This window comes from Polyodon spathula, chromosome 8, assembly GCF_017654505.1.
Source record: "Polyodon spathula isolate WHYD16114869_AA chromosome 8, ASM1765450v1, whole genome shotgun sequence".
In the NCBI taxonomy this organism is placed as follows: Eukaryota; Metazoa; Chordata; class Actinopteri; order Acipenseriformes; family Polyodontidae; genus Polyodon; species Polyodon spathula.
The window spans coordinates 39,392,125-39,406,861 of NC_054541.1; the positions used below are offsets into that span (position 1 = coordinate 39,392,125).

The 14,737-nt window shown below is 35.9% G+C and overlaps 1 protein-coding gene across 13 annotated transcripts in view; it reads left to right on the top strand.

Annotated features, from left to right (window-relative positions):
• Nucleotides 1–14,737, top strand: part of LOC121319929 (SH3 and multiple ankyrin repeat domains protein 3-like) — a 293,718-nt gene that overhangs the window by 15,549 nt on the left and 263,432 nt on the right. For 11 of the 13 annotated variants that reach the window (XR_005950771.1, XR_005950770.1, XR_005950769.1 and 8 more), the window contains exon 2: nt 1,167–1,209. The gene's annotated coding sequence lies outside the window, so the exon portion shown is untranslated. The remainder of the gene's footprint in view (nt 1–1,166; nt 1,210–14,737) is intronic. The other 2 variants (XM_041257903.1, XM_041257904.1) reach the window with 1 other exon arrangement.

The following is a 14,737-nucleotide window of genomic DNA, read 5'->3' on the forward strand; positions in this document are numbered from 1 at the left end:
TCCTTTTCAGATTTTAAGCTATGCTTGGTTATGCAGTGTGGAAGAGATGGTTTAATAAATGGAAGACACTGCTTGTTATGTGCCAGTGCCCAACAGTAACCTTAACCAGTAGAAATGGATTACCGTCTTTGGGAATTGATTACCTACACTTCAAGACCCATTTCAAGCACAGAATAAACCTTTGACTGGAAATTCCCTCAAGGCTGGAGTTATCTCACAGGTTTTACAATTTAGATGTTCATTGTTATTTTGCTATGCAATGTGATTGGTACAGTTACTGTTTAACACATGTGTAGCCTCAGAAATCTGTTGTTGTATGTTGCTGCTTTCAACAATAATCACATTTGTCTGAAAATACACAAGGTATAGTTTAATGTTTGGTTTAATTATATTCAGTATACAAGCATTGACAAAATTGTGATTTCACACATTTTACCTTAAAATTCTAGTAATACATATATTAATGTTGAAACATTTTGCATATGTAGAAACAGCCAAGTTACAGTACCGTGAAGGGTTAAAGGATGGGGTGATGCCTTGATCAAAGAATGTGCATAATTTTTTTTAAATTGACTCCCAATATGTGGGAACTATGATCTATGTTGATTTTTTTTTTTGTACAATATGTAATTGGATAATAAGGCCACATCTAATGCAATGACAGACACAATTGCATTGAAATAGTTCAGTATCATTTTCCCCTTTGAAGTCATATTAGGAAGTACACAATCTTATTATTTATTTTTTATTTTTTTATTACTGCAAGGTGTCAAAATCCAATTCAGTATAGCAGACATGGAACTTAACCAGTGATTGCTCAATACAAGGAGCTATTTATTAGTATGCTCCTTGATTAAGAGGTTAACAAGCTTTTTTGACGACTTTGCGATCTTCAGGGCGCACACAGTAGATTCTGATTTTGGTTTCAAATTAAAAAATGTCTGTTTCAAACTCTAGCTATCACTAATTTGTGACACAAAAAAGGGTTGTTGGATTGGTCTGTTAACTCTAAATGTTTGCACTTCGCTAAATGCATTAGATAATGGCTCGAATTGGCTCATAAATACTAAACACTACAAATGATCTAAGCATATTGTATTAAAGCTTTAAGCAAAGGTTTATTCTTGTATGTTTTTTTAAAGAAATACATGATTTGTTTTTTTCAGGTTGAAGAGGAAACAGGAAGTTAAACTGTAAAACGTTGGTAAGGTAAGCATAATTATGTTTACATTCAATCGCATATGGCTTAATATCTGAACGTAACTACAGTAAGCAGTGGTGGCTCAAGGTTGCAGTATCTTACAGTGCTAACAGTAAAAGTAACATAGCTGTACCAGTATGTGATTGTTTAGTTTATTTCCCAGTAGTAATGTATATTCACAGCAATAGAACAATGGAGACACTTGTACAGGCATATATCATACTTATATATGTAGCCATGTTTAGAACTAGTCATTATAATAAATCAGTATTGCTGTGAAGGAATTGCCTAAATGTTTATATGCTTGACTTATTTTTCTCTCAAGATATAATGCTGTAATGCAGGTGCATGAAAAAGATGGTTAACTCCTATGTTTAGACATATTGCCACTAGCCTTACTAAAAAAGAGTGTACAATATCCAATTTCTATCCAATACTACAATGTATCAGAGATCATGAAGGCACAATTACTATGAAGAATAGCTCCAATCTTTTCTCTCTGTCCCATCAATAATGTATTTATTTTAATGTTCTGTCTGAACGTATTTAGAATACATTGATCATCCACACTAACATTTTTTAAAGGATCATATAAAAAATGATCATAACATTACTGTCTTTTCATTGCTAATTGTTTATCAGTGATCCTTGTTTATTACCCTGAACTAAATCGCTACCTTGACTACTCATTTCTGTGTCTGTAAAAGGTTTCATCTCACTGATTCATTTGTTGTTCTTGGAGAAGTAAATCTTATTCAAGTAATGATGTTTCTTACTGGCTACCTTGCCATGTATCTTTCTAGGGCACAACCTGCTGCTCTCTGCTTCTCTTTGACTCCCACTGTTAGGGCTGGGCAAGCACCTTAACTGAACTATATCTCTCCAGACAAACATGTATTTGTTCATTTTATAGGATGTGACCAGGGGTTCATGATAATCAATACATCATTTAACATCTGGACACATTCCACACGTGTCCAATTAAGTAATTAACAGTTAAACAATTAAACTGTGTGGCTGTGCAAAGCTAGCCATCTTGCTGCTAGGCTGTTTCGCCACACCTGAGCCAAGATGGCTGCCAGTCACCAAACACATTTTTCTAACAGTGGAGGGTGTTTGCCCTGCCACAAAAGGTTAAGGTTGTTTCAGCCAATTAGAGCATAGACATGCATGTATTTATTGTGCAGCAACAGCACAAATCCAGCTCAACATTACATAGTATATACCCTCAACCATGCTGTTATAAAGCTAACGGTGTAATTATAGCCACAGAACAATACCTACAGCCCTTGGTGAAACTTGGATCATAGCTGAATTACATGTAACTGATGCACTGTGCTCTAGTTCATTTTAAACACTAAAACCAATTTTTTTTGTCTTTTCTGTTTTTTTTTTAAGCTGTACGCTTGTAGTTTTCCCTTGATACCAAGCCCTGTGAAAATAATAAACTGGAGTAATGATGCAACAGTTATTATTTCTCAAACTGAAACAAAACCAAAACTGACATTTTCAGAAAATTCCAAACCTAACTGAAACTTTTAGTATGATGAAAAAATGTTCATTAAAATCCCCTGGTCGGCTCGGAACAAAGATATAATAACATATGCACTAATATTCACTGTGTTTTCGTGAATTCTGCTCTATACTGTATATTTCATGTGAATTATATTTTATGTTATGTGGCTCATCTCATCAATTAACTAAATCAAAACAAGAAATCCATTGGCAGTTTTTACTGTCTCACTATAGTGCTACTTAGAAAAAAAGAAATTATCAGTATTCACATGGCAGAAAAAAGCAAGGTCATGTAGTTTTTAAAACAGCTAGTTAATTTCCTCTTGTGGTTTGTAATTAAAACTGAAAGGCAATGTTCTTTTATTAATGCAAATTAAGCAATAAAAAAAAAAATACAGTAAAATGGCTGAGCAGCAGATCTAACCTAATATGAAAGTAGGGTATTCAATTATTAGCAAAACACATACTTGTACTGTTTGTTACAACAAACAAATCTGGTCTACAATTATTTTATGATGTACAATCCTTACAATGACTTTATTTTAAAATGCTATCAGAAAGCATAATTTCGTTTGAAATGTATATAGAAAATTGTAGGAGGTTAGCCGAGAGCTAATCTTTCAACAGTAAAGCAACAGACCAACAAGAGCACAGTGAACAGGCATGGGAACACAGAGTTACAAGTTAGTGTTTCGCTCAGATCACAATCTCCCCAAAACAACACGAGAAAAATACAACATCATCAGAAACAACACACTACATTGCTATATACTGTACAATATCGCAATTTTGAATTCAAATGCATCACATATTACATACACTGTCTCACACTGGGTGTAGTTTAAAACGCAGTATACCTACCTCGCTGCTTTAGGCATGTGCTTTTCCTTGGTTTTATGGCAGTAGTCAATCTAGCTTCCAGATGTAAAGGGACACCCTCCTAACACACCACTGCATTAGTCATTCTTGAATGTTGAGGCAGACAGTTTACTTGACCCTGTAGTTTTACACATAATCAGTGCCTGCATGTTTGAACTGTTTTCACTTGTACCTAGTATTTCTTAACTGCAGTATATGACAGAATTAAAATTAGCTGATTGTTTATTTTTAGTCTGTGGCACTTGCCGAGACAGATGGTGAGCCATTATCCTATTAGTGTTATTGATGCAAGGAACAAGTGGTACATCTGTTGTGTACACCTGAAAGGGGCTTCTTTTTCTCACTCACACACACACACACACGCGCACACACACACACACACACACACACACACACACACACACACACGCGCACACACACTGGGCCTACCAGGGTGGTATGTAGTTATCTATTTACATAGATTTTTCTTAAGGGAACTGATGTGCATTTAAACCTATAATCCCCTTTTCTTAAGTTTCAGATGTAGTAGTCTGTACTGTACATCCGTGTTACAGATCTAACATTTATTTACTGAGCTCATTTTAAAGTCTTTGAGATAGCTGAACCATGTTTAGAAACCTGATCTAATATTTGTTCTGTTTCAGAACCATCTTTAGTCTATGAACAATCATTACTGAATCGTTAATAAGTCATTACAGGGATTATCAAAGGGTTTAAAGCATCTCTGACCCTGGTTGCTCTATGGGAAAGCAGAATAGTTTTCCTACTATCCTTCCTCTATTGTTAGCGTATTTATTGATTTAAAAAGTTTTTTGGTTTATGTCTTTGGCAGTCTGGCAGTGTACATTCGTTTGAGCTATGCCAGTCGCAACTGATAGAAAAGCTGATGTTAAAATGCTTGGCCTTAATCCTATATCATTATTTAAATACAAATGTTATGTTATTCACTGGAGATTACAGTATAGTTATAAAGTCAGTAAGCAAATGTGTTGCCTAGGTAATAAAATCCCTTTGTGACAAATAGTGCCCATATCAATAACACAATAAAACTTAAAGACATAACAAACAGAGCTTGGTACGACCCGATAGTGGCCATGGAATCTTATTGCACAATACATGGATAATTTATCTGCAGTGGATTTCAATTGATTTTATTTCCATCTATACATCTGCAATGGCTTATTATTCCTGCTTTTGAAAAATACTGTCATTTTTTGTAAATATTTAAATGATACATGCTAATTTGTTAATGAATACAGTACAGTTAGCTGTCTATTTGAAAAGCAACGTAACATAAATCATGTATCCGCATTGGGAACACTGATAAAGACTTTTCGACAAAACGTTTTTCAGATCTTTGTTTTTAGTATTGCTATATACACCACTATTGTGTGTTTTATGAAGCACTATGGTACGCACAGAACACTGTCACAGTCTTGAACTCCCCATCACTTCCTTGAGCTCTGCCCAACTTCAACTTAAAATATAGAATCTCTATCTCACAAATACAGGATAAGCACCTGTGGCAACATGGGGGGGGGGGCTAAATTTGTGATTTACCTAATTTTACTCAGTCTTTGACAACATTTCAATACTGTGTTAAAAAGCCTTAGTTGCTTTATATACCCATAGTGCTAAGCTGCAATAACTGTACTGATTTTACCCAAGGTGGAAATATTCTGCTACTATAAACAGCTGGTGGGGGGTTTGTAAATATGCAAAAGTCATGATGAGGTTTATTTAGTTTACATTACATTAAAGGCCTATGTCTTGTGTTTTAATCTGGAAATGTAAAATACAATGTTCGTGTCACAAATGAAGCTAATTCAGCCCTGAAAAAAGTTGGATCTTGTAGCTACAAAATTAATTTCACGGCATTTACAATAATTGCATATTTTACCACAGTGAGTCATCCCTGAAGACTTGTAATGTACTGGTCAAACAAAATGACATACACGTATGATTACTTAAATTGTATTGATGTTAACCTGCTTATGGCTCTACGTTAAAACTGTAGTGAAATCTCAATATCAAACATCAGCATTGTACTTAGTATTATGGTTTTCAAATCTCTGTGGAAAGTACATTTGCATTTCAGCTTAATTGAAGCCATCCATCTTTACCATACAAATTTCTTGACCTGGAAATAATATATGCTATCAAAATAAAAAAAAAAGTGGACATGATATCCTGTTTATCTGGTATCACAAATTAGCATGGAAAATGAGGTTGAAGTACTATACACGGTTTAAATACAGTAGTATTGTAATTTTATATTTGTGTAAATTCAAATTAGCCAGTGTTTATCTTGTTATCAGCAGGACTTATCAACTAAGTAACCTGCAGATGACAGGTCTAAAACTGGTCATGTTGTTTTCATGAGATTTATTGTTGACTTTCTGCATGTTAAAACCTCCCAGACATGTTCAACTACAAGACTGTAATGCCCTTGTATCATGTTCTATTGCTTAAGTAATAGAGCACAAAAAGGAGTGAAGCTCAGGAGCGTTTACCAGGAGAAAGGGGATTATCTTTTGCGCATTATAGTGTGTCAAGGTTGTGCTGTCTTCTGCAACTGAATACTCATTTTTTGTTTATTTCAATCTGAGCCACAGAATTGTTGCAGGAAGGGGTATGATCATGATACGCTGTGCTGTATACAGCAGGACTTGTAAACTAGTATATTACATTTGTATTTTTGTGTAGATATAATTTGATGCTCCACTAATGTTAAATGAAATAGTTACTTCAGTTTGTTGTACATTGGAATAGTGGAATCTATCTTTTAAACACTGTATTGCAATAACTATTAGTTCTCAGTGCTTCTGAACAGATTCATCTTCTGTTCTCTGTATGAGGTTGTATGCTGGGACACTATTGCAGTACTAAAGGTTCAGATCTAAAGCTTCTTTTGAGTAGTTTAAGCAGTGGATGATAAGAAGCAGAACCCTGGAGAGAAGTACAAATAGAAAATGGATGGAATTAGCATTCAAAGACAGGTATTGACTTTCATTAAGTTGGCTGTGATGTTGAAAGAAACTAGCAGAACTAGTGTTAGAAGCCAGTATCATTGTTTATTTTTAACACTTCCTTCCTTCCCATGGGCTGTACAATCATTTGGTCCCCACTTATCTCCTTGTATGCCCTGAATATTGAAAATATGTCATAGAGAGTTGCAGTATCTATTTCTTGAGACTATTTATGTCTCCTTTAGGATATTAATCAAGATTTAAAAAATAAATCAATACATACAAAATGTTTGGACTGTAGTGGATATGGGAGGAACTTGAATTGAATCTTTGACAGCCAGTATAAAGAGAAACTGTCTGATGACTGCAAAATTAATTATTCTATTGTAGTAACAGAACATTTAAAATAAAATAAATGTATATAGAAAGTGTTAGCATCTTAACATGCCACCATTTTTGCCCCTCCAAACAACATAACTTTGTTTATACAGTAACTGATTTGTTGGCAAGGAACTCAAAACCTGAACCCTTAATATGACACCATTGTTAAGAATCTTTTTGTTTTTTAGTGTTTATAAACCCTCTCTTAGATTACACTTTACTTTAACTTAAAAAAAGGGGTTTTGTGAACTGCAAGCTTGATGACATTAATACAATTGGGCTTTAATAAACATTTATTCACAAAACACTTCTTAAAATAGTTCTTAAAATTTGTAAATATAGCACTTAAATACTATTATTCATATATCAATGAAAGATATGTTGCGCCTGCCCTCCATTCTTGGTTTTGTAATTTCTATTTTACAAAAAGCATTTAAATGTAATTAGTATTGGTTTAAAATCGTGTTCAATAATTTAGCAATTAGTTGCTTTGTGTTAAGCCAAAAGTCATGCGGTTGAGGGTAATATTCTGGAAATAATCACCAGAAGCCAATAATCCAGTTACTAGATTGGGGAATATTCAAAAGTACACAATCAATTGTTTAGTATGTTTTTTCAATTTCAAATGTTCAAATATTCCTCACATCAATGTAGGTCAAATAAACAAATAAATATTTTATTGATCAGGTTGATTTTACAATGTTTGCAATAAGCAGCTGTTTAGAAAGCAGTTTATACTCACATCAAACTAGATGATACATAAAGAAGTTTGCAAACAAGAGGCCATTTGGCCCATCTTGCTTGTTTGTTTGTTAGTAGCTTATTGATCCTAGAATCTCATCAAGCAGCTTCTTGAAGGATCCCAGGGTGTCAGTTTCAACAACATTATTGGGGACTTTCAGCTTCAACAACATTACTGGGGAGTTCCAGATTCTCTAATCTCTATTTGTGACCCCTGGTCCTTGTTTCTTTTGTCAATACCTTTTCAAATTCTGAATGCTTGAATCAGATCGTAGTGTACTTTGATTCGATTCAATTCAATTCCTTTAGCCAGTCTGCATATGACATTCCTTTTAAACTTGGAATAATTCTAGTCGCTCTTCTTTGCACTCTTTCTAGAGCAGAAATATCCTTTTCTAGTGAGTTGACCAAAACTGAACACAATATTCTAGATGCAGTCTTACTAATGCATTGTACAGTTTTAACATTACTTCCCTTGATTTAAATTCAACACCACTATATATCTGAGCATCTTGTTGACCTTTTTTTTATAGCTTTATTTAGATGAAGACATTTCTGAGTCAGCATAAACTCCTAGGTTTTTTTCATAGATTATCTCTTCAATTTCAGTATCTGCCATATATTTATAATGCACATTTTTATTGCCTGCGTGCAGTACCTTACTCTTTTCTCTATTAAATGTAATTTACCATGTGTATGCCCAGTTCTGAATGCTGTCTGGATCATTTTGAATGACCTTTGCTGCTGCAACGTTGTTTGCCAATCCTCCTATTTTCATGTCTGCAAATTTAAAACGTTTACTTACTATACCAGAATCTAAGTCATTAATGTAGATTAGGAATAGCAGAGGACCTAATACTGATCCCTGTGGCACTCCACCAGTTACCTCGCTCCATTTTGAGGCTCCTCCTCTTATCAGTACTTTGTTTTCTACGTGTTATCCACTCCCTAATCAATGTGCATGCATTTCCTTGAATCCCTACTGCGTTCACTTTAAGAATGAATCTTTTATGAGGGACTTTTTCAAAAGCTTTCTGGAAATCTACATGAACCATGTCATATGCGTTGCAATTATCTATTGTCGAAAAAAAAATCGAGCAGATTAGTTAGACTCGATCTCCCTTTCCTAAAACCATACTGACTGTCTCCCAGGATACTGTTACTAAATAGGTCATTTTCAATTTTGGATCTTATTATAGGGTACATAAGTTTACATATAATAGAAGTCAGGCTTATTGGCTGCAGTTACCTGTTTCGGTTTTTGTCTCTCTCTTTGTAATTGAATCACTGAATCTAGCAACTATTCTGAATGTTTACTGCATAAAGCAACAACCACCAAATCCTGTAGTCTTCTTTCGAAGAAAAAAACACAGAGAGAGATTTTCATATTACCGGTAATACTGAACGCTCGTGCTCTGGGGAATGTTTCTTTGAAGATGCAGTGCATAATAGAGTCCCCAGGGAGATCTCTGGACTGAAGTGCATGTTAACATTTATTTTACACGTTGCAGCTCCATTGATCTGCAAGACATTTTAGAAACCCACTCAAGCCAGATAAGACAATGAAAGCATACACTTTAAATGATTTCTAATCGGTTTCAGCTGATAATAATGGGATTCAGTTGCAAACACAAGTTTGTCTCAACAGAAATATTCCCTTGCACTTGCACACATACGTAATACCACTAACGAGGCTCTTGTACAGGCCAAAGGTTATCTTTAATGTTATGTTTAGTGTGTGCATGTTAATGCAAAAAGTAAAGAAGTTGAATCTCATTGTACATTTTATTTTAACTATATATATATATATATATATATATATGGTATGCTGTGGGAAGTGAATATTGCTGTGCTGTAAAAAGCATATTATGGCAAGAACAGACAGGATAATTAAGATTCTAACCCCTCTGAAATGTTGGACAAATAAGAAAATATCAACATTAGCAAAGTTTTGTGTTATAAAGGTTTGTTATTTTAGTGCACATTTCATAAGAGTAAGCACCGTACGACAGTGAAGTTTGATTGTTAACTGCATTTATACAAAAATTCAAACAAAAGACTATATGCATGTTTATTAATCACAAGAAGAAGTAATGAAGTACACCACACTGGATATAATAAGAGAGCATTTATGGCATTCTGCTGGTGCTATAACCTTTCGAAAGTGATGCCCTGCCCACGCAGTTGTATTATGTTACTTTTGTCCCAGGAAACTCCTGGGGTCATTTGCAGCATTCCTAATTCAGTCCTCTTGCTGTGCACAGCTGGAAGATAAACTGCAGCTGATTCAACACTAGTGATCTCAATTTCAGGTTACCAGAAGTTGATTACTTCATTGGGAGCAGCAGTTAAAATAGATTAAGATCTTCTGATTAGGGTGCTGAAAATTGATCTTTCCATTCTTTGGGATTTGCTTTAGATTTTTCTAACAAACTAATTCAAAGAAGTTAGGTTAGATTTCCCACGCTTGATCCTAGAAAAAAAAAGTTAAAACCTGTATTCTCAAACTAAGATTCGGCAGCACAGTAGTCTGCTGGGATTGGCACCCAGATGCTTGGAGTCAGCAGGAGGTATGCCAGTGCAATAATTTTTCAGATACTTTGCTTTCTTAATTAATGTACCTTTTCACAGAGTCCATTATTCTAAATGCATAAATACAGAATTTAAAGGACCCCCCCCCCTCCCTAAGGAAAACCTGCAACACCTGAAGGTCATACTACCAGGGTGTCCCAGTACTTAATAATGTAGACATGTCATCTTTCTCCTTCACATTATTATTGGCATCTTTAGGAGGTTTCAATAACAGCTTAACCCTTATGTTACAAATTAAGGTTGACAGGTTAATATATATATAATATATATATATATCTTATATATTCGGTATATTTATATATATATATATATATATATATATATATATATAAAATCTTTATTTTATATAGCACCTTTCATAGTGGACCACACCATCACAAAGTACTTTACAAGATGCAATAACAACAAGACAATCCATAATACTTTAATTACAGAAAAAAAACATAATACATGCGATACAATTAAAAAAACAAAAACATAATCCATGCTCTTTAAGCCTGATAGCACTTTCCACTGTATTGAAAATAATCTGGAACTACAGGTAGCCAGTGCAGCTGGGCAAGACGGGGGGTGATGTGATCACGTTTTCTACATCTGGTAAGGATTCTGGCAGCGACATTTCGAATTAGATGCAGTTGATTTATGGTGTGTGCCGGGAGACCGCCATATAGAGTGTTGCAGTAGTCGAGTCGAGACAAATGCATGACAAAGTATCTCTGCATCCGGGAGGGACAGGTAGGGACACACTTTGGAGATTTGACCATGGAGGAAACATGGGCTTCGTGCTGTGGGGGAAGGCAGCAGCAGACAGTTTCCAAGGTTCAGGGCAGCTATATTTCGATTCTTAAGTTGAGTTTTAGATCCTACTAGAAGGAGTTCAGATTTGCTAGTGTTCGGCTGAAGAAAACTGGCAGACATCCAGGCCTCGATGTTTTGAATGCAAGCCTTATTTATATTCTATATGCATTTTTTAACTTATCAATGTGGAGTAGTTTGTGTAGAGTCTACAAGTAAAGTGTAATTTGTGTCGTTTGCAGGGGAGTGAATACTTCTGCAAACCAGTGTGTGTGTGTGTGTGTGTGTGTGTGTGTGTGTGTATATATATATATATATATATATATATATATATATATATATATATATATATATATATATAATAGATCCTCCAACTCTCAAGGTTCGTTGCCCCTTTAACTCAGGACCCAGAAATTGTTTTTTTTTAGCGCTTACACGCACTTTTAATAAACACATACAGAAATAAACAAAACAAACACCTAGCTCTTTCTTGAGCACAAACTACAACACACAGGAACCTAACTAACACAGGACAGCTAAGCTGTTTACCTGTACACACATTGACAAAACACAACACACTTTCTCACACTATCTTTTTTTTTTTTAAAAACTACAATTGAGCACACCTTCTATCAGGCTCCTCACACACCAGTAGCCCTGAACAAACTGGCTGCTCTCTTTAAATACCCTGCACCTGGCTTTAATTTACAATACACACCAGGTGCAGGGGATAACTAATAATTAAACAATGAACCCATTAAACACCCAAATGTGCATTCTCACATGTTTTAGGCAGGGAATGATCTTAACCCCCTCCCTGCCATATTACACATCCTCCCCCTTGTCTTTTCAAGACATTGGCCATTTAACAGCCACCTCCCTCCACCTTTAAACTCCCACCCACCCTCAAGTCCCAAGTCTTTGGTTTTCGCCCTCTTCCATGGGCGGCCTTGAGGGTGGGTCGGTCCTTCCTCTGGTGCACTTAGGGAGTGACCACGCCCCGGCAAGAAAGGACCAGGATGGCTTGTCCTGGGCGACCGAAACACAGGCCTTTGACCGGGAGCGAGCAGTGACAGGCAGAAGTGGGTTGCTCGGGACCGGCGCAGCGACGTCTGGGACCTCGAGGCGAACAAAGTGGAAGGAAGGGGGAGCCCAAGCGACATCTGACGCCCACAGTGTGACGTCTCGGGTTCCAGGTGGAGCGGAGCTAGGGACCATGCACACAATTGTGCATGGCACTGCTGCAACCTGGGCATAAGGTCCAGTGTAGGGAGGTCTGGACATTCCGGACTGGTGTCCACGCATCCGTGGTACAGGACCGCACTAAACAGCACCAGAGTACCACTCACGGGCTGTTGCTGAAGCTGTGTTGGAGGTGGATTGCTCACCTCCTCCCCCTTGACTTCAGCCGGTGGCTCCAGTGACAAGAACGGTTCCTCCTCTGGTTCAGGAGACAACTGGGTTGCTCCCACTGGGATTGCAGACCTCTGGGCTTCTCTTGGCTGCTCCCACTTTTGGAGCAACTGCTCTGTCTCTGTTGGCTCCCATTCTTTTATTTGCAACGGGGCCAACCCCAGCTCCCGTCTTTGCCTCTCAATCTGTTCCTGAGTTCGACGTTTGCCTTCCATTTTTTCTGCCGTATTTCTGTTGATCTTTGCGATCAACTCTTTGTGAATGAGGAAAAAAATGACAAGAAATAGATGTTTACAATTATTTATTTCAGCAATTGTTTTGCAAAACTTCAAAAATGCTAATTTAAGTATTCATACCATTTGATGATATGATAGTATTGTGATATTATGATAGTTTTTCGAGATTTACGATTATACTGTAAATTTACAGTATAATCATAAATCTCAAAACTACTCACTTCTAAATCTTTTGCAGTCATTTTTGTATTACTTTAGTATAAACACATGTTAATTTGGATTCATATGTTGTTTTTTTCTGACTTTATGTGAACGAAAAGACACAAAAGCTGCCATTTTCTCATTGGAAATAGTGATATTTCAAAATATCACTGTCCTGATCACAAAAGCAAAGTTTGTGGGGAATAATAGCCATTTTCTATACTTTTGAGGCATAAGCAATTAGGAAATAACACTTACTACCCAGGAACAAAAATTGTGTTACATAGTGTTACCCAAGTATTGATTATTTCCAACCTGCATTTGAATTATGGTAATATATAATAGTCAATTTATTAAAGTCACACTGTCCTTTATTAATAGAGAGGGAGTTGTAACTTTGCCCCTGGTGATTTATGGTTGTGTATGCAATAGAACCACTTGAAAAATCTTTTTTCAGCTTTTTAATAGTAAAGTAATTCTATTAATCAGTTTTTTTTCTTTTATTGAACATGGTTAAACTGGGCAGTTTGTTTTACATTCTCAAATGCACCATCTTTTTTTTGTGTCTACAACTGAATCCATTCTGTCCTACCAAGAGCTGAATTTACTTTTTTAGACATATAAAAGTGCATTCATCGTTTTCCATCTGACCCTTTAAATTGCTAGCAGCATGTGTAAATGACGCAGCTGCTTAATAAAGGGTATCACTTTTTACAGGATCAGATACTGTATGACAGGTTCCTCTGTACTAAAAGGATCCCAAATGCCAGAGTAACCAGTGCAGTCAAACAGCTCTTGTTAGTGGCACGTGTACCAAATCTAATGAACATGGAATAGTGGCAGACATATTGTCTTGCTTCAGACCAAAGTATTTTAAGGTATTGCCAGGTGGAACAAGCTATTAAAATCCCAGAATTGTGAGTGCTGTTGCAAGGAAGCACAGTTTTGGACAGCTGATGTTGCATTCAACCAGCAATTCCCAATACTAGTTGCTGCTCTGTTAAGAAGAAAACCAGAGTGTAAACAATTAGAAACTCATGCCTGTAGGTTTTGTGTAACACACCAATTGTGTCTGTATGGCTAGTTCATTGCTTGCTTTGAGATTTATTGTTTTTGAATACCTACCCTAAAACGCACAGTCACTTTCAAATAATAAGTTACTAAGTATGCACTTTTATCTAAAGGAGACCCATTCTTAAGTGATTGTTGCAAAGTGCTGAATTGTAAGATTTCTAGTCCTAACATTTGCATAGCACTTCCAGTTCTGCAGGCTCTGATAAATAACTTTTCTTAAACACAAAGACTTAAATGACTGAGGTTTTATATTAATTGAATCGACCCTATTGTGTTTGTACACATCTACAGGTTCTCAGTCAGCATTAGCTATTGTCTTCAGATATTATTCATACCAAAGTATGAAGAAAGTAAAATATTATTTACTAATTTATCCCTAAGGGAGAGGCACAGGATCAGTTTTCATTTTTCTAATGGCGATTGCTAGTGAGTAATACAGTGGCTTAAGGCCATTATTTCTGGCCAAGAAAAATGAACACTTCAGTGTTAACACTGCAGGGTACTGGTTTGTATTACCTTGCTGAAATATGGTTGCAAATTGTTACTGTTTATTAAAGGAAACTTTGGAGACTGAGGAAACAGCACATTGCCCAGATTGTAAGCTGTTTTTAAACATGTTTAGTTTTGGTTTGCCATGTGAATAGAATACTATGCTATACAAAGTATTGTGTATCGTAAGTGACTTTTTCCATGAGGAAAAACAACACATTTAATTGAGTGAATTGCTATTTTCTTATTAC